General features: G+C 48.3%; 1 protein-coding gene across 1 annotated transcript in view; it reads left to right on the top strand.

Moving 5' to 3' along the window:
- The window catches only part of LOC121161895 (focal adhesion kinase 1-like), a 206462-nt gene that overhangs the window by 23287 nt on the left and 170410 nt on the right, over positions 1–12765 (top strand). Inside the window, exon 2 of the mRNA XM_040988546.1 lies at positions 4302–4392. The gene's annotated coding sequence lies outside the window, so the exon portion shown is untranslated. The remainder of the gene's footprint in view (positions 1–4301; positions 4393–12765) is intronic.

Here is a 12765-nt window from a genome sequence, read left to right as displayed (position 1 = left end):
TTTCTGCTTTAGGGATTTAAAGACATTTGTGTCATCTTCTGCTTTAACTTGGTCTAAGAACTGTAGAGCAGTTTATATTTGCCAGTTGCTTGGTGAACGTGATCAGCATTTTATTGTTACGGCTAATACTGACTTGGAAATTCAGTAAGCTCCCAGTATCTTTTCCCGTCATGTAGTCACTTAGTTGCTTAGAACCAACTCGGTGGCACACCTGAGCTTCGCAAAGCTTGTCCACCTTGGAGCAGTCCCACCGTGGAGCAGTACCGCAGTCTAGTATTAGGGTCCTAGTGAACTTGTCTGATTGTAGCCAGGGGGTGGAGGGAGGAAGGGAGGGAGAGAGAATGAATGAATGAATGAATGAGTATCTCTTTTATCTGGTGCTACATCACTGCCCAAGTGGCTGTGATAGTCATGGCTGAGTTAGCCTGAGGCCAGGAGCCAGTACCTTGAACTAGAGCTCCTTTGTGGGTGACGGGGGCCCAACCACTTGGGGCATGTTCTGCTGTTTCCCCCACCACTAGGAGGGAGGTGAATTACAAGTGGGGCAGCTAGGACATGAACCGGTGCTCGTTTGGGATGTTGGGGTCACAGGTATTGGCTTTACCTGGCCTGCCCCACCAGTCAGCCTGGAATTTGTCAGTTTGTCATACTGTTACAAGCCTGTGTACCTCGATTTTTATTCCAGGTTCTTGTCCCCAGAGTGGAGGTGTCATTATGACAGGACAGGAGTTATTGGGGAAAGAACGTACCTGATGGCCGTGTGGCCTGTGTGCTGAGCTGCAGGAGTACTATCGGGTGTACAGCTGTGAACCGAAACCAGATGTGAGCAGCAGCTGACTCGCCCTGTTTGCTCCTTGATGTACCAGGAGAAGACAGTCTCTTCTGGGAGGTTTCCAGAAACTCTGTTTTTAGGCTCATGTTCCTAACAGGAAGGCAGAAAGGTGAACAAGGTAGTGGGAACAGCAGGTGTTTCCAAAGCAACCAGCTGGAGCTTTCTTGACTTTCATTTTTGTTTTATGTAACAGTACTGAAACTATTTACCTGGAGTGTAGGTCATGCAGCTGCAGAGCTGGAAGAGGCAGTTGCTGTCTCCATACTCACGAGAGAAAATTGAGCTCTACTCCACGAGGTGTGTCGAACAGGCTTCCATGTGGGATGTTGCCGCCACAGGTGGAGGCTTACTGTGCTATGCCACAGCGCTGGCCTTTTGAACTGGGTTTGGAGGGTTGGTGAAGAGTTGGGAATGAATGAGCTGGGTAGGCTAGAGGAAGGACTAGTGTAAGAAGCTGGATTCAGAAATGGGAAGTGGGGTAGTTGAGTATGGGGAGCGAGGAGACTAGGGCGTGGGTAAGTGTCTCTGCTTGGTTTTGTTCATGCTTGGTCTCCGTCTTTGTCTCCTCTCCTTTGAGTGGGAGGACGGCTGTGAGGAACAGTTGGGTAGGTAAGAGCTTGCCACGGGGGCTTTGGTGCGCCACGTGGTGAGCGTCCACGGAGCGAAGGACACTGTTGAACTGTTGTGCTAGGCAGAGATCTCTAGCGGCCTGGCGGCGTGGTCTGCTGGAGACTTCGCTGTTGCTGTATCCCTGAAAGCTCACTGTACTGGTGAGAAAATTGAACTGAAGGGGGCACTGCAGTAATGACTAGTTAGAAGCTTATTGCAACAATGTAATGTGAACTTGGAGAGCAAGGGGTGAGTTCCAGGATCACCAGAGGTTTTGGGTCTGGGAGGAAAGTGAGGCGGAAGAGCCGAGGGTAAAAGAGCTGAGCTGGGTGGCTGGTGTGGCGAGGGGCGCTGTGCAGGCCGGATCTGCCTGAAGTATTTTACCTGCGCTCTTCACTGTCTGCGACTCTGGGAAGTTAGAGAACCCGAGGTAACAAGAAGAATTCTTTGGCAGATTCTTTTTTACTAAGTTTACTATTTCAGGTAGGAGAGGAGACGACAATCTTCCTCCCTTCTCTCCTACTCTCTGTATATCTGTCTTTCCAATAAAAATAAGTAACTAAGAAAATTAGTGCTTCTAAGTGGACAGTACACACTATCTCCCCAGTGTAATACATACTTACTCATTTACATGAAAATCAGAGCTAGAGGGGAGAAGTAGGTGTTCATGTGCTGGCTCGCTTCCCCGATGGCCACGGTGGCTGCGATGGGCCAGCAGAGCCAGGAGCTTGTTTTGGCTCTCCCACATGAGTGGCATGTGGCTTTCCCAGGCCGTGAACCGGCAGCTGAATTGGTTGGAGCAATGGGGACGTGCACTGGTGCCCACGATGCCACAGTGCCGTCCCCTGGTGTGTGTGTGTAGACCTCTTAGTTATTGCTTGATGGAGTCATCCGTTCAGGTTGTCCACATCTTTACCCATCCGATTGCTCTGTTTCTCTTGCCTTTCCCTGCCTGCAGTCACTTTCTTTTGCCTGAGAATACTTTTTACTAATTCTTTTTTTTTTAAACATTTAGTTTTTTTTTTTAAAGATTTTATTTTTATTGGAAAGGTGGATACACAGAGAGGAGAGCCAGAGAGGAAGATCTTCTGACCGGTGATTCACTCTCCAAGTGAGCGCAACGGCGATGCTATGCTGATCCGAAGCCAGGAGCTCTTCTGGGTCTCCCACGCAGGTGCAGGGTCCCAAAGCCTTGGGCCGTCCTCGACTGCTTTCCCAGGCCACAGGCAGGGAGCTGGAAGGGAAACAGGGCTGCCGGGATTAGAACCGGCGCACATATGGGATCCCGGGCGTGCAAGGTGAGGACCTTAACCACTTGAGCCACCGCGCCGGGCCCTAAACATTTGTTTTTATTTTTGGAAAGGCAGATATACAGAAAGGAAGAGAGACAGGAAAATCTTCCATTTGCTGGTCTACTCCCCAAGCGAGCACAACGGCCAGTGCTGCGCCGATCCGAAGCCAGGAGCCAGGAACTTCTTCCGGGTCTCCCACATGGGTGCAGGGTATCAAGGCTCTGGCCTGTCATTGACTGCTTTCCCAGACCACAGGCAGGGAGCTGGATGGGAAGTGGGGCTGCCGGGATTAGAACTGGTGCCCATATGGGATCCTGGCACTTGCAAGGCAAGGACTTTAGCCACTAGGCCATTCTTGTCTGTTTCCTCTAGCTTCCTCCCTCTCCCCTCCATCTATGGACCTTTTCTCACAGACCTGATATTTTGTTGTAATGGATCAAAAAATTCTTTGGAAGCCTTAAGTATATGAATGTGGCTTTGTGAGTCTCAGGCTTGCAGGGGAGATATTCTGGGTAGGCCATTTGTTGGGGAATCCCAGTGTTGGCTTCTGGAATATTCTAATGATCTCTGTCCTGCAGGGTGGCCCTGACTGCCCCAGGAGGGTGGCGAGCTCAGCATGCGTTCCGTGACCGTCCAGCCCTGTTGAGTACTGTCAGGGTTGAAGGCGTGGGGATGAGGCTCTTGTTGGAGTGTGTGCAGATGGCACGCAGCCCTTCTCTTGTTCTTGCCCCCAGGTCTGCCTGCTGTCCTGAGCTGTCTGACCCTGCGCTGGGACTGGGTTCTCAGTGCGGTTGCCTGCTGACTTCGTTCAGCTCTGGCTTGGACTGCTTAGTCACTCCCTGCTTCCAGTCTGCCATTGTTTCTACTTCCTCCAAGGTTTTTTCTTTTCCGTTTTTCCTGTTTGCTTTGGGTTCTGTCTTCCTTGGTAGCTTTACTAACAGCTGAAGGTTCTTTTCCTGCTGTAAGTTCCCTTGTTGGGTTTCACATTTTAAAAAGTTTTTATTTTCATTTGTTTTAATGCCTCTTCAGTATAACTTTAGTGAGAGGAAGTGGAATAGATGTGTATACTGAACTTACTACTGAACTCTGTGCCAGCTTAGTTTATCTTGTTGGCATTGGGCAGTTGTCAGTTCTGTGATTTGTGCTGACTTCAATCAGACCCATGCCGTGCCCAGGGTGGACACTTAGCCCCAGCTCCTGGTTTGGTTGCCACTGCAGCCTCTGGGGAGCAGCGATGATACCTCGAGTTGGAAACATGGGGGAAACATGTGTGAGTCCAGCTCAGCTCTGACCACTGTGGATTGGGGATGGTGGGAAATCTCTCTCTGTCTCTTCAAAAACAAGTGTGTGTGTGTGTGTGTGTGGGGGGGGGTGCGGTGTGTCTTAAAGAGGCCGAGACACAGATATGTGTGCGTGAGTATGGACTTGAGGCAGCCTTGGTGCCTTCCTTTGTCTGAGCTCTAGTGCAGTGTGTGCGGGCTATGGAGAAGTCAAGATGAAGGTGATTGAGCTTTGAAAAAGGTTAAGGAGGCTCTGTGTATAATCGGGTCTTTTGAAATTTTTTTTAGGTTCTCTGTGTTATGGAAAGAAGAAAGAGAAACTAGGAGTATTTTTAAAAAATCGTTGATTCCTCCTTAAGTTATTGTGGTCTTCTGAACTGTGAGTATAATTCTCCTGCTACATTTGTGTCTTGACTTTCTATTTTATCTGCTTTGTGTTTCACTTATTAGAGTGTGATTAGAGTAGAAATGGAAGGTAATTGGTTTTACAGAATAGGTGAAGCAAGAAAGTTGTTTAATGCTACTGTGTCTAGCTGCTTCATAAACGTACTGCTCTCTGTGATAAGCAAGAAGTATATGTTATTGGTTAATCGTAGTTACAATTACAGATTAGATTCTCATTTTTCCCATTTCTTGTGGTATAAGCTGAAATCCAGACCAAGGTTAGACCGAGGTTAGACAGAATGCAGAGCTGGGCTCACAGTGGCTCTGGCTTCTGAGTTTTGTGTTTCTGCTACCTTGTTCTTGTCTCTGGGTTCAGCGTTGATGTGGCTGCATACAGCAGTCCACGTAGCTGCATACAGATCCACGTGGGGTGCTCTCCAGGATTGCCAGTGGGTCCCCCAGTCACTGACAATCCTGAAACGCATATGTATGTTGTGTTGTTCGCTTACACACCAAACATACATAAAATGTAATTTTTAATTTGAACATAATTACTTAATGTAGATCTTAGCAACCTCGGTAGATGATTTTTATTCTTTATTAAGTGAAGAACTTCCTTTTTTGTTTTATTTATTTTTATTGGAAAATCAGATATACAGAGAGGAGGAGAGACAGAGAAGGATCTGTTGATTCACTCCCCAATCAGCCACAATGGCCGGAGCTGAGCTGATCTGAAGTCAGGAGCCAGTAGCTTCTTCTGGGTCTCCTGTAGGACATTCAGGATCTTTGCTATTGTGGGAGACAAAGCCAGTTACTTTAATAACAATTTCCTAGTGCCTTCTCTCCGACTTGTTTTTCTGTGGAGTCAGTCAAACGTCCTAAAGAGTCAGCATACGATTCTCCAGCTCCTTGGATGATTTTTGTATAACTGCCTGCAAATTCAGACCCAGTGTCAGCGTTCTCCCAGGCCCACAGCGCTGCGTCTTGTATGTGGGTGGAGCGCAGCTTGAGTAGCTGTATCTGCTGCTCTGTAGTAACCCACTGTCCATCTCCGACTAACATATCATAAGTCAGTTGCCCCCCTCCAGGGAGTTGCCGACCTGATGCTCCTAACGATCGCAATTTTTCCTTAGCCATATCGCTCCTCCACATTTTCCACTGTAAATATTGAGAAGGAGAAAGCCCTGTTTTTGCTACTACTTCCACATCATAAAGAATCCAGTTTGCTCCCTGGCTCCAGCCATTTAAATATTCCCTCATATGTGAAGAAGTAGGTCCGTAAGACACACAAGCCTTTTAAAAAGCTGTGATGGCATTAACATTTAGGCTTTCATAGGTAGGTTGTGTTAGATTCGCCACTCGCCAAATGTTAAATTTGTCACTGGCCAAAATGTTAGATTTGCCAACCACCAGGGAAAGAATAACTCAGCCAAATCTATGAAAAGAATTTAGATGGCCTTTGTTTCAGGGAACCGCAGTCACCGACTTCCCTTCCCCGCGCAGCAGAAACACCAGAAGTGAAGGAGTGGGCTGCAGAGGAAGAAGAGCCAGAAGAGACGGGAAGGGGTCCTTTTAAACTCTCCTTGACACGGAAGCTGAGACGGGGTCACCTCGGCCCTTATGGGGGGGGATATGGGTCTGTGCCCCTCATTGGTGCAGTGGTTGGTCTCACAGCCTGAGGGCCCACCAGAGTTCTACCACCTGTTCCTGGTCTGGTGGGAGGCAAACTCCACGCTTCTCTGGTTACCATGGTAGCCATCAGGTTGATTATTTTCTTGACTAAGTATAATTGGAAAAAGCAGTCGAAATTCATGAGGTCTCCAGGGATTATCAGACATTTGGAAAAGTCTTTGATCAGATTTACGAGTGAGACGGCGTGGGCTGATGTTTAACTGTTCTTTTATCCCATCCTCATTTGCCTCACTAGAAGATTTAGAGAATTCATGAGATTTTACTGTTTTAACATGGCAGGCTTTAGTTTCTTTTCTAATTACATTGCAATAGCATCTCTCATTACGAGAATCTCTCCTGAGTTTTCTTTTTCTAATTTCTACATCTGTAGTTTAAGGCCTTTCTCTTTTAGCCGCATTACAGCGGTGTCTCCTCGTGGGAGGGTCTCACACGTCCTCTTTCATCTTCATCTGTAGTATGAGCCATTTCTTCCCTGGCCACATTGTGGTGGCACCTTCCCTTAGGGAACTCTCACCAGCTCCTCTCTGCCATCCTCCTCCTCTGTACTATGAGGCATTGCTTTTTTAGCCGTATTACAGCGGCCTTTCCTGTTAGGTGGGCCTAGTAAGGGCTCTATTTCTCTTTCTTCCTTGTCTGTAATATGAAACATTTATTTTTTAGCTACATTTTGGGAGTGTCTGCTCTTAGAGGAGTTTCTTGCAAATTCCCCTTCTAAAATTATGACAACAGCTTTAATTAAAGCCCATGTAATCTAAAAACTAACATGAATATCTTCTATCCTTCTGACCTTTTCACCATTTTTCTGAGTAAAATTCTCAAATTCCGTTTCTAGTGTCCCTTCACCTGGAGACCAAGGATTATATTCACAAATAAGCTCTAAATAAGAACACAGTTGCTGCCTAGTTACCTTTGCCTCACTTTTCACTGAAAATTTCTGCGTAAGAGAGATGAAAGGCTGTGCTCTGCACTGGTTCTGGCCCATTTTCCCACTCACCCCTTTCTGTGGGGTCTCCGCAGCACACATAACAAGTCGCTGTCCAGGCGCCACTTGTCACTGTCCAGCAGCGATGGACTCGGTGCATGGAGACAATCATAACATGCTTGGGCTACTGACTGATGGTCAATAGCCAAAGTTTATTAACAGCACCAGACTTTTAAAGGAAGGTTGTCACATAGGCCTCCAGGGAGGAGGGGCTTGAGCCATTTATGGCTCATCAGCAAAGTACAGTTCCCCAAAACACAGCTAGTTCCTCCAGCAGGTTTAGAGAAAACCTGTGAACAGGATGTAGCCTGCTCATTCATCTCCTTATCAGTTGCTCCTGGCTCCTTCAGGGGAGATTCACCTGGCTATGTCTCCCACAGCAGCAAGGATTCTGAATGTCCTGCAGTCTCCCACAATGGGTGCAGGGTCCCAAGGCTTTGGGCTGTCCTTGACTGCTTTCCCAGGCCACAAGCAGGGAGCTGAATGGGGAGCTGGGCCACTGGAACTAGAACCAGCGCCCACATGGGATCACGGTGTGTTCAAGGCGAGGACTTTAGCCACTGGCCTACCACACAGGGCCCAGAGCTTCCTTTTTAAGATTATTAATTTCTTGTTTTTGAGAAAGAGAGAGGAAGAGTTCTTTCATTCTCTGATTGTCTCTCCAGGTGGTGCAATGGCCAGTGATTATCCAGGTTGAAGCCTCGAGCTTCATCTGGGTCTGCCACGTGGATGACAGGGGTGGAGTGGGGCTGCAACACTTGGGCTATTCTCTGCTGCTTTCCCAGGCCATTAGCAGACAGCTGGATCAGAAATGGAGTTGCTGAGTGCTGACGTAGCAGGTAGCAATATTATACTGTGGTGTGATGCTCCCCTGGAGCTGGTGAGCATTCGTTACACTAGTTACACGTATGCTAAGTCCTCAGAATTGCTGCTGACTTCCAGCTATGCAATCTGACCTGGTTACTGTGGTAGGAGTGCCGGCCGTGGGTTGTCGCTGCATTTCCATGTGAGGGTCAGGCCACTCACTCTGTTCTGCTTACATGCTCCCATCTGCCTGTGGTTTTAGATATTAGGGCGTGGACATTATGTCATGCCCTTTGCATGTTCTACCAAGGCCTAGATACCTCACTTGTGTTTTTCCGTCCTTCTGCTCGTGGGAGGCAAGGGGAGAGGGCCTGCTCTGTCCCGCGTGTGTCCTGTGTGACTGTGTTCCGCTTGTGAGAGGAACCAAGTCCTGCCAGTGGGACTGTCTCCTCCTACCCTCTTTAGTATTGCAGTTTTCTTTTTTATAGCTTGTTTCTGTGTTTTTGAGGGCAACATTTTTGTTATTTATGTCTCTGCTTAGCCTACAGTTTTCACTAAATGCTGATTAAGGTCCATTTGTTTATTTTTACAGAGTGCTTGATGGGTGTGGGAGACACACACACACAGACACAGATAACTTCTATATGCTGGCTCAGGCCCCAGGTGGCTGTGTCTGCTAGGCCTGGCCAGGCTGACGCTAGGAGTCGTAGCTCCACATGGGTGTCTCATGTAGATGGCAGGGCCCGGGCAGTTGGGCCATCTTCTGCTCCCTGCCTGGATGGATTGGCAGTGGAGCAGCCGGCGCTCAAACAGTGCTCATATGGGATACTGGTTTTGTAGGCAGTGGCTTAACTTGCTGTTTCCTGTGAGGTATGTTTACTGCTTATCACAGAGAAGCAGGACAAAATTTACTCATCCCAATTTGGCTTTTGCTTCAGTAAAATATAAGTCCAGGAAAATAACCTCATAACCAGTGTTCCTGCCAAATTCTGAAAAGACGGTCAACCCCTCTACGAGTGCATCTCATGTCCCGTGCAGTGAGGCTGGTGCTGCTGCGCTGGGGCCTGACTTGCACTGCACAGCTGTTGGAGGCCATGTGTCCGGTACAGCTGTTAGGCTGACTCAGCTCAGCCGGGTTTGATCCTTGCTCCTTGCTTTGTTTCTGGTCGTGTGGGAGGCAGACATTTGTGATGCAGGTGTTTTAGAACTACCCCCTTCTCCAAGTGCGAAGAAAAATGTGGGAGGAATTGAGTTGTTGGAATATATATGGAGATCATTTTGAGCCAGTGGATTGTGGGAAGGTGGTGGTGACAGGAAAGATGCACTGAGACTCTGCACACCACTTTTTTTTTTTTTTTAAGATTAATTTATTTGAAATAGAGTATGAGCGTGCAAGAGCAACAGAGCATGCACTATCTTTAATCCACTGGTTCACTCGCCAGATGGCCACAATGGACAGAGTGGAGTGTGTGGCTTGGAGCTTCTCCTGGTCTCCCACATGGATGCAGAGGCAAAGCCCTTGGCTACCCTTCACTGCTTTTCCAGGTCATTAGCAGGGAGCTGGATCAATCAAAAGTGGAGCAACGGGACATGAACCTGCACCCATAAGGGCTGCTGGCACTGCAGGTGGAGGATTAGTGTGCTGTACCCACTGCTTTGACCCCTTTATGCCGCCATGCTGACCCCAAAGGCATCTTTTTCTTAGCACCGGGCACAGTAACACAGTTGAGGTGAATATACTTAAAAATACAAAAGCTGCTTACATGTCTAGAATGCTGGGCACCATATTACACGCTGGACTTCCCCTTTTGAACAAGATGGATATGTTCTTGTTCTCTCAAGATTTGTTTTCTTTTAGGAGGGTGCAGCTAGCTTGGTGTCTGTGTATTTTCAGGGTAGAACTGCTAGGATTTGCTGACACCTTGGATCAGGGGCAAGAAGAGTTAAGTTCACTAGAAAGTCTTTGATCTGGGCAGTAGAGAGCTGTGGGAAGAGATGGTGTTGTGCTGGATTTTTAGAACCCCAGAAAATTATCAAGTCTGAAGTCGGTGCTAAGGCGTAAAGGTGGTTTATTTAGGTTAGCCTAGGTCTCCCAGCCACTGGGCTGGAGGGGAGGGTCTGCTGCAGCTGAGGCTGCTGCAGGATCAGCAGGGCAGAAAAAGAGCGAGAGAGTCCCCAGGTTGGACAGCACAGGATTCTTATACATTTCAGGCTATTAATTATACAATCATGATTTAGCAGGTTTATATATATTGGTGGGTTTGAAGCAAGCAACTTTCAAAAAGTACAAATTGATGTGCTATGGGGTGTTGAGTCTTATCAAACACCAGGTACTTCCTTCCTGAGGAGTGGTCTGCCTGCGTGACCTGCCAGGTGTCCTGCCGGGTGACGCGGAGACTGTCAGGCCTGGGGTTCACACAGCGCCCAGCCAAGCCATTAAGGCAAAATCACAAACGCAGAAAACACCTATGTTCTTTAGTGGCGTCAAGGACTACAGGCATTTCAAAGTCTCCTAGCAGCCGAGAGTACGACTTTGGAATAAAGCACCAAGCTGCAGGTGGATGGCAAGGGAACGCTGGGCACTGAGCGTTCCGTGAAAGGACAGGTCTGGGGTCATGGCCGTTCCCCTGCTGCATTGGGCGCTGGGCAGGTGGGAGGACGCCAGAAGTGATAGCTCCTTGCACAGATGGGAGGAGGCTTCCAGGAGGATCAGCGCCATCAGTGCAACTGACAGGTCAGGGTGGGCTTTCCAGCTTGAGGGGCATTTTGGTAGTGCTTAGGAGAGGGAAAAGCTGACTGAGCTCTCGTTTAACATCGGCGTAGTCCACTTCCTGGGAGGTAGCGAGACAGTACCGACCTGGAGTTTGCATTTTAATCAGCATCATCAGACCTGCCGCTACACGGGATCCAGGCTGTGCAGCCCAGTCAGGTGTGGAAGGCGGATTGTGTTGCCATTTTTCAATTGAGAACACTTAGATTCCAAAGGTAAATTAGAATTTTCCAGGATCAGTAGAGCTGTACTTGAAGCCAGTTCGTTTCTTTTGGCTATGTTCCCTTCTTCCTCCAGGCATGTGGATGTACTTGGAACACAAGCTCCTGCCCTTCTTTTCATTGCCCAAGATAATTCATCAGTAGAAAAATGATAATGTAATTCAGAGTTCTGGAGGGAAGGCCTGGCATGAGGCTCAGCAGATAAATCCTTGCCTTTCAAGCACAGGGATCCCATATGGGCGCCAGTGCATGTCCCAGGTGCTCCACTTCCTACCCAGCTCCCTGCTTGTGACCTGGGAAGGCAGTCTAGGACGGCCCATAGGCTTGGGACCCTGCACCTGCACCTGCGTGAGACATGGAGGAGGATCCTGGCTTCTGGCTTGGGATCGGCACAGCTCCTTTCCTCTGCTTGGGCAGCTCCGCTGGGCTGTGGAATTGGATGCAGTTGAGGGGTCCTGTTGGTTGAGGAAAATATATTTGGAAGTTATGAGAAAGGGAGATGATTTTGTTGTAGGGTTTTTGACCCCGAATACGGCAGCAACCTCAATTCTTGTCTTGCAGGAAAGAAGAATTTTCGTGCAGACACCGATTAGTTTTAAAGCAAGATTTATTAGAAAAGTTGAGGAGACTCCCTTCCTAGTGACAGGAGGGGGCTCTGAGATAGAAAAGACCCTTACCCCTGCCATAGTGGCAGGAGGAAAAGAGAAGAAGACCCATATTAATGACAGGGAAAGCATCTTTTAAAGGTGCTGCTCCAAGATGTTTCTTGGGACAAAAGGCCAGAAAGGTGTCACTGGCCAACTTTCCTTGGTCCCTTTTTAATGATGAAGAGGCCAGTCTGAGCCCTCCCCCTTGGCAGTGGACCGAATCTGGCAGATGCTTCAGGTGGGGAATTGATATGTTAATGTCGCCCTTGTCCCTTGGGGAAACGTGTTCCTGATACGTTAAAATATGCACTTGTCTCGGGGGAGACTGCTCTGGTGAATCCAGGACATGGTGGGGAAAATACCCCTTTATATTTGAGAAAAAATGGTGACTTGGGGACCTAGAATGCCCTAACTGCCTTCTACCCAGTCTAACTCCTCACATAGTTTCAAAGAGAGGCTTACTCGGGTGAGTAGGGACATCCTGTGAAAACAGCAGGAAACAGCAAGGAGGGAGATGTTCCTTTTTGTTAGCTTAAGCACCTGTGTTGTGACATCTTGCAAGATTTGCATGCTATCCTACTTATAGACTCTGTGGAAACTGCAGCATTCAGAACAGTAAACACTGATGAGAAGCTTTTTTTTGTTTTTAAAAGTTTATTTTTATTGCAAAGGCAGACTTACAGAGCAAAACAGGCAGAAGGATCTCCCACTGCTGTTTCACTCTCCAAGTGGCCGCAATGACCAGAGCTGATCTGAAGTGAAGCCAGGAGCTTTCTGTGGGTCTCCCGCATGGGTGCAAGGTGCCAAGGACTTGGGTCATCCTCCGCTGCTTTCCCAGGCCACAAGCAGAGGGATGGGGAGGAAGCAGAGCAGCTGGGATATGCACTGGTGCCCATGTTGGATGCCAGTGCTTGCAGGTGGAGTATTAGCCTGTTAGCCTCCGCGTTGGCCCCTTAATGTCCTCCTGTTTGAAGATAGGATATTTCAGGAATACTGCATCTCAGTGTTCATTTTATGTACTGATTCGTGGATAAATATTACAGACGTGTCACACACAATGCAACAAGAGTGCTATGGCATCACACTGGTTTTCAGGCCAGAACAAGATGAATGACAGCAGGAGAGTTAAGAAACTGCTTAGCTCAGCTGGGGAGAGGACAGGCACGGTGTGGGAGGCCGTGCCCGTGTGAGCGGGCACTGATCTGTCCCTGTGGTGTCCCTGTCAGCAGTGGCAGACAGGCAGGCCGTACGG

Source organism: Ochotona curzoniae, unplaced genomic scaffold (assembly GCF_017591425.1).
Source record: "Ochotona curzoniae isolate NIBS_2020 unplaced genomic scaffold, NIBS_Ocur_1.0 contig_4917, whole genome shotgun sequence".
NCBI lineage: Eukaryota > Metazoa > Chordata > Mammalia > Lagomorpha > Ochotonidae > Ochotona > Ochotona curzoniae.
Note: the sequence above shows the minus strand (reverse complement) of the source record. Positions and strands in the feature narration are given on the sequence as shown.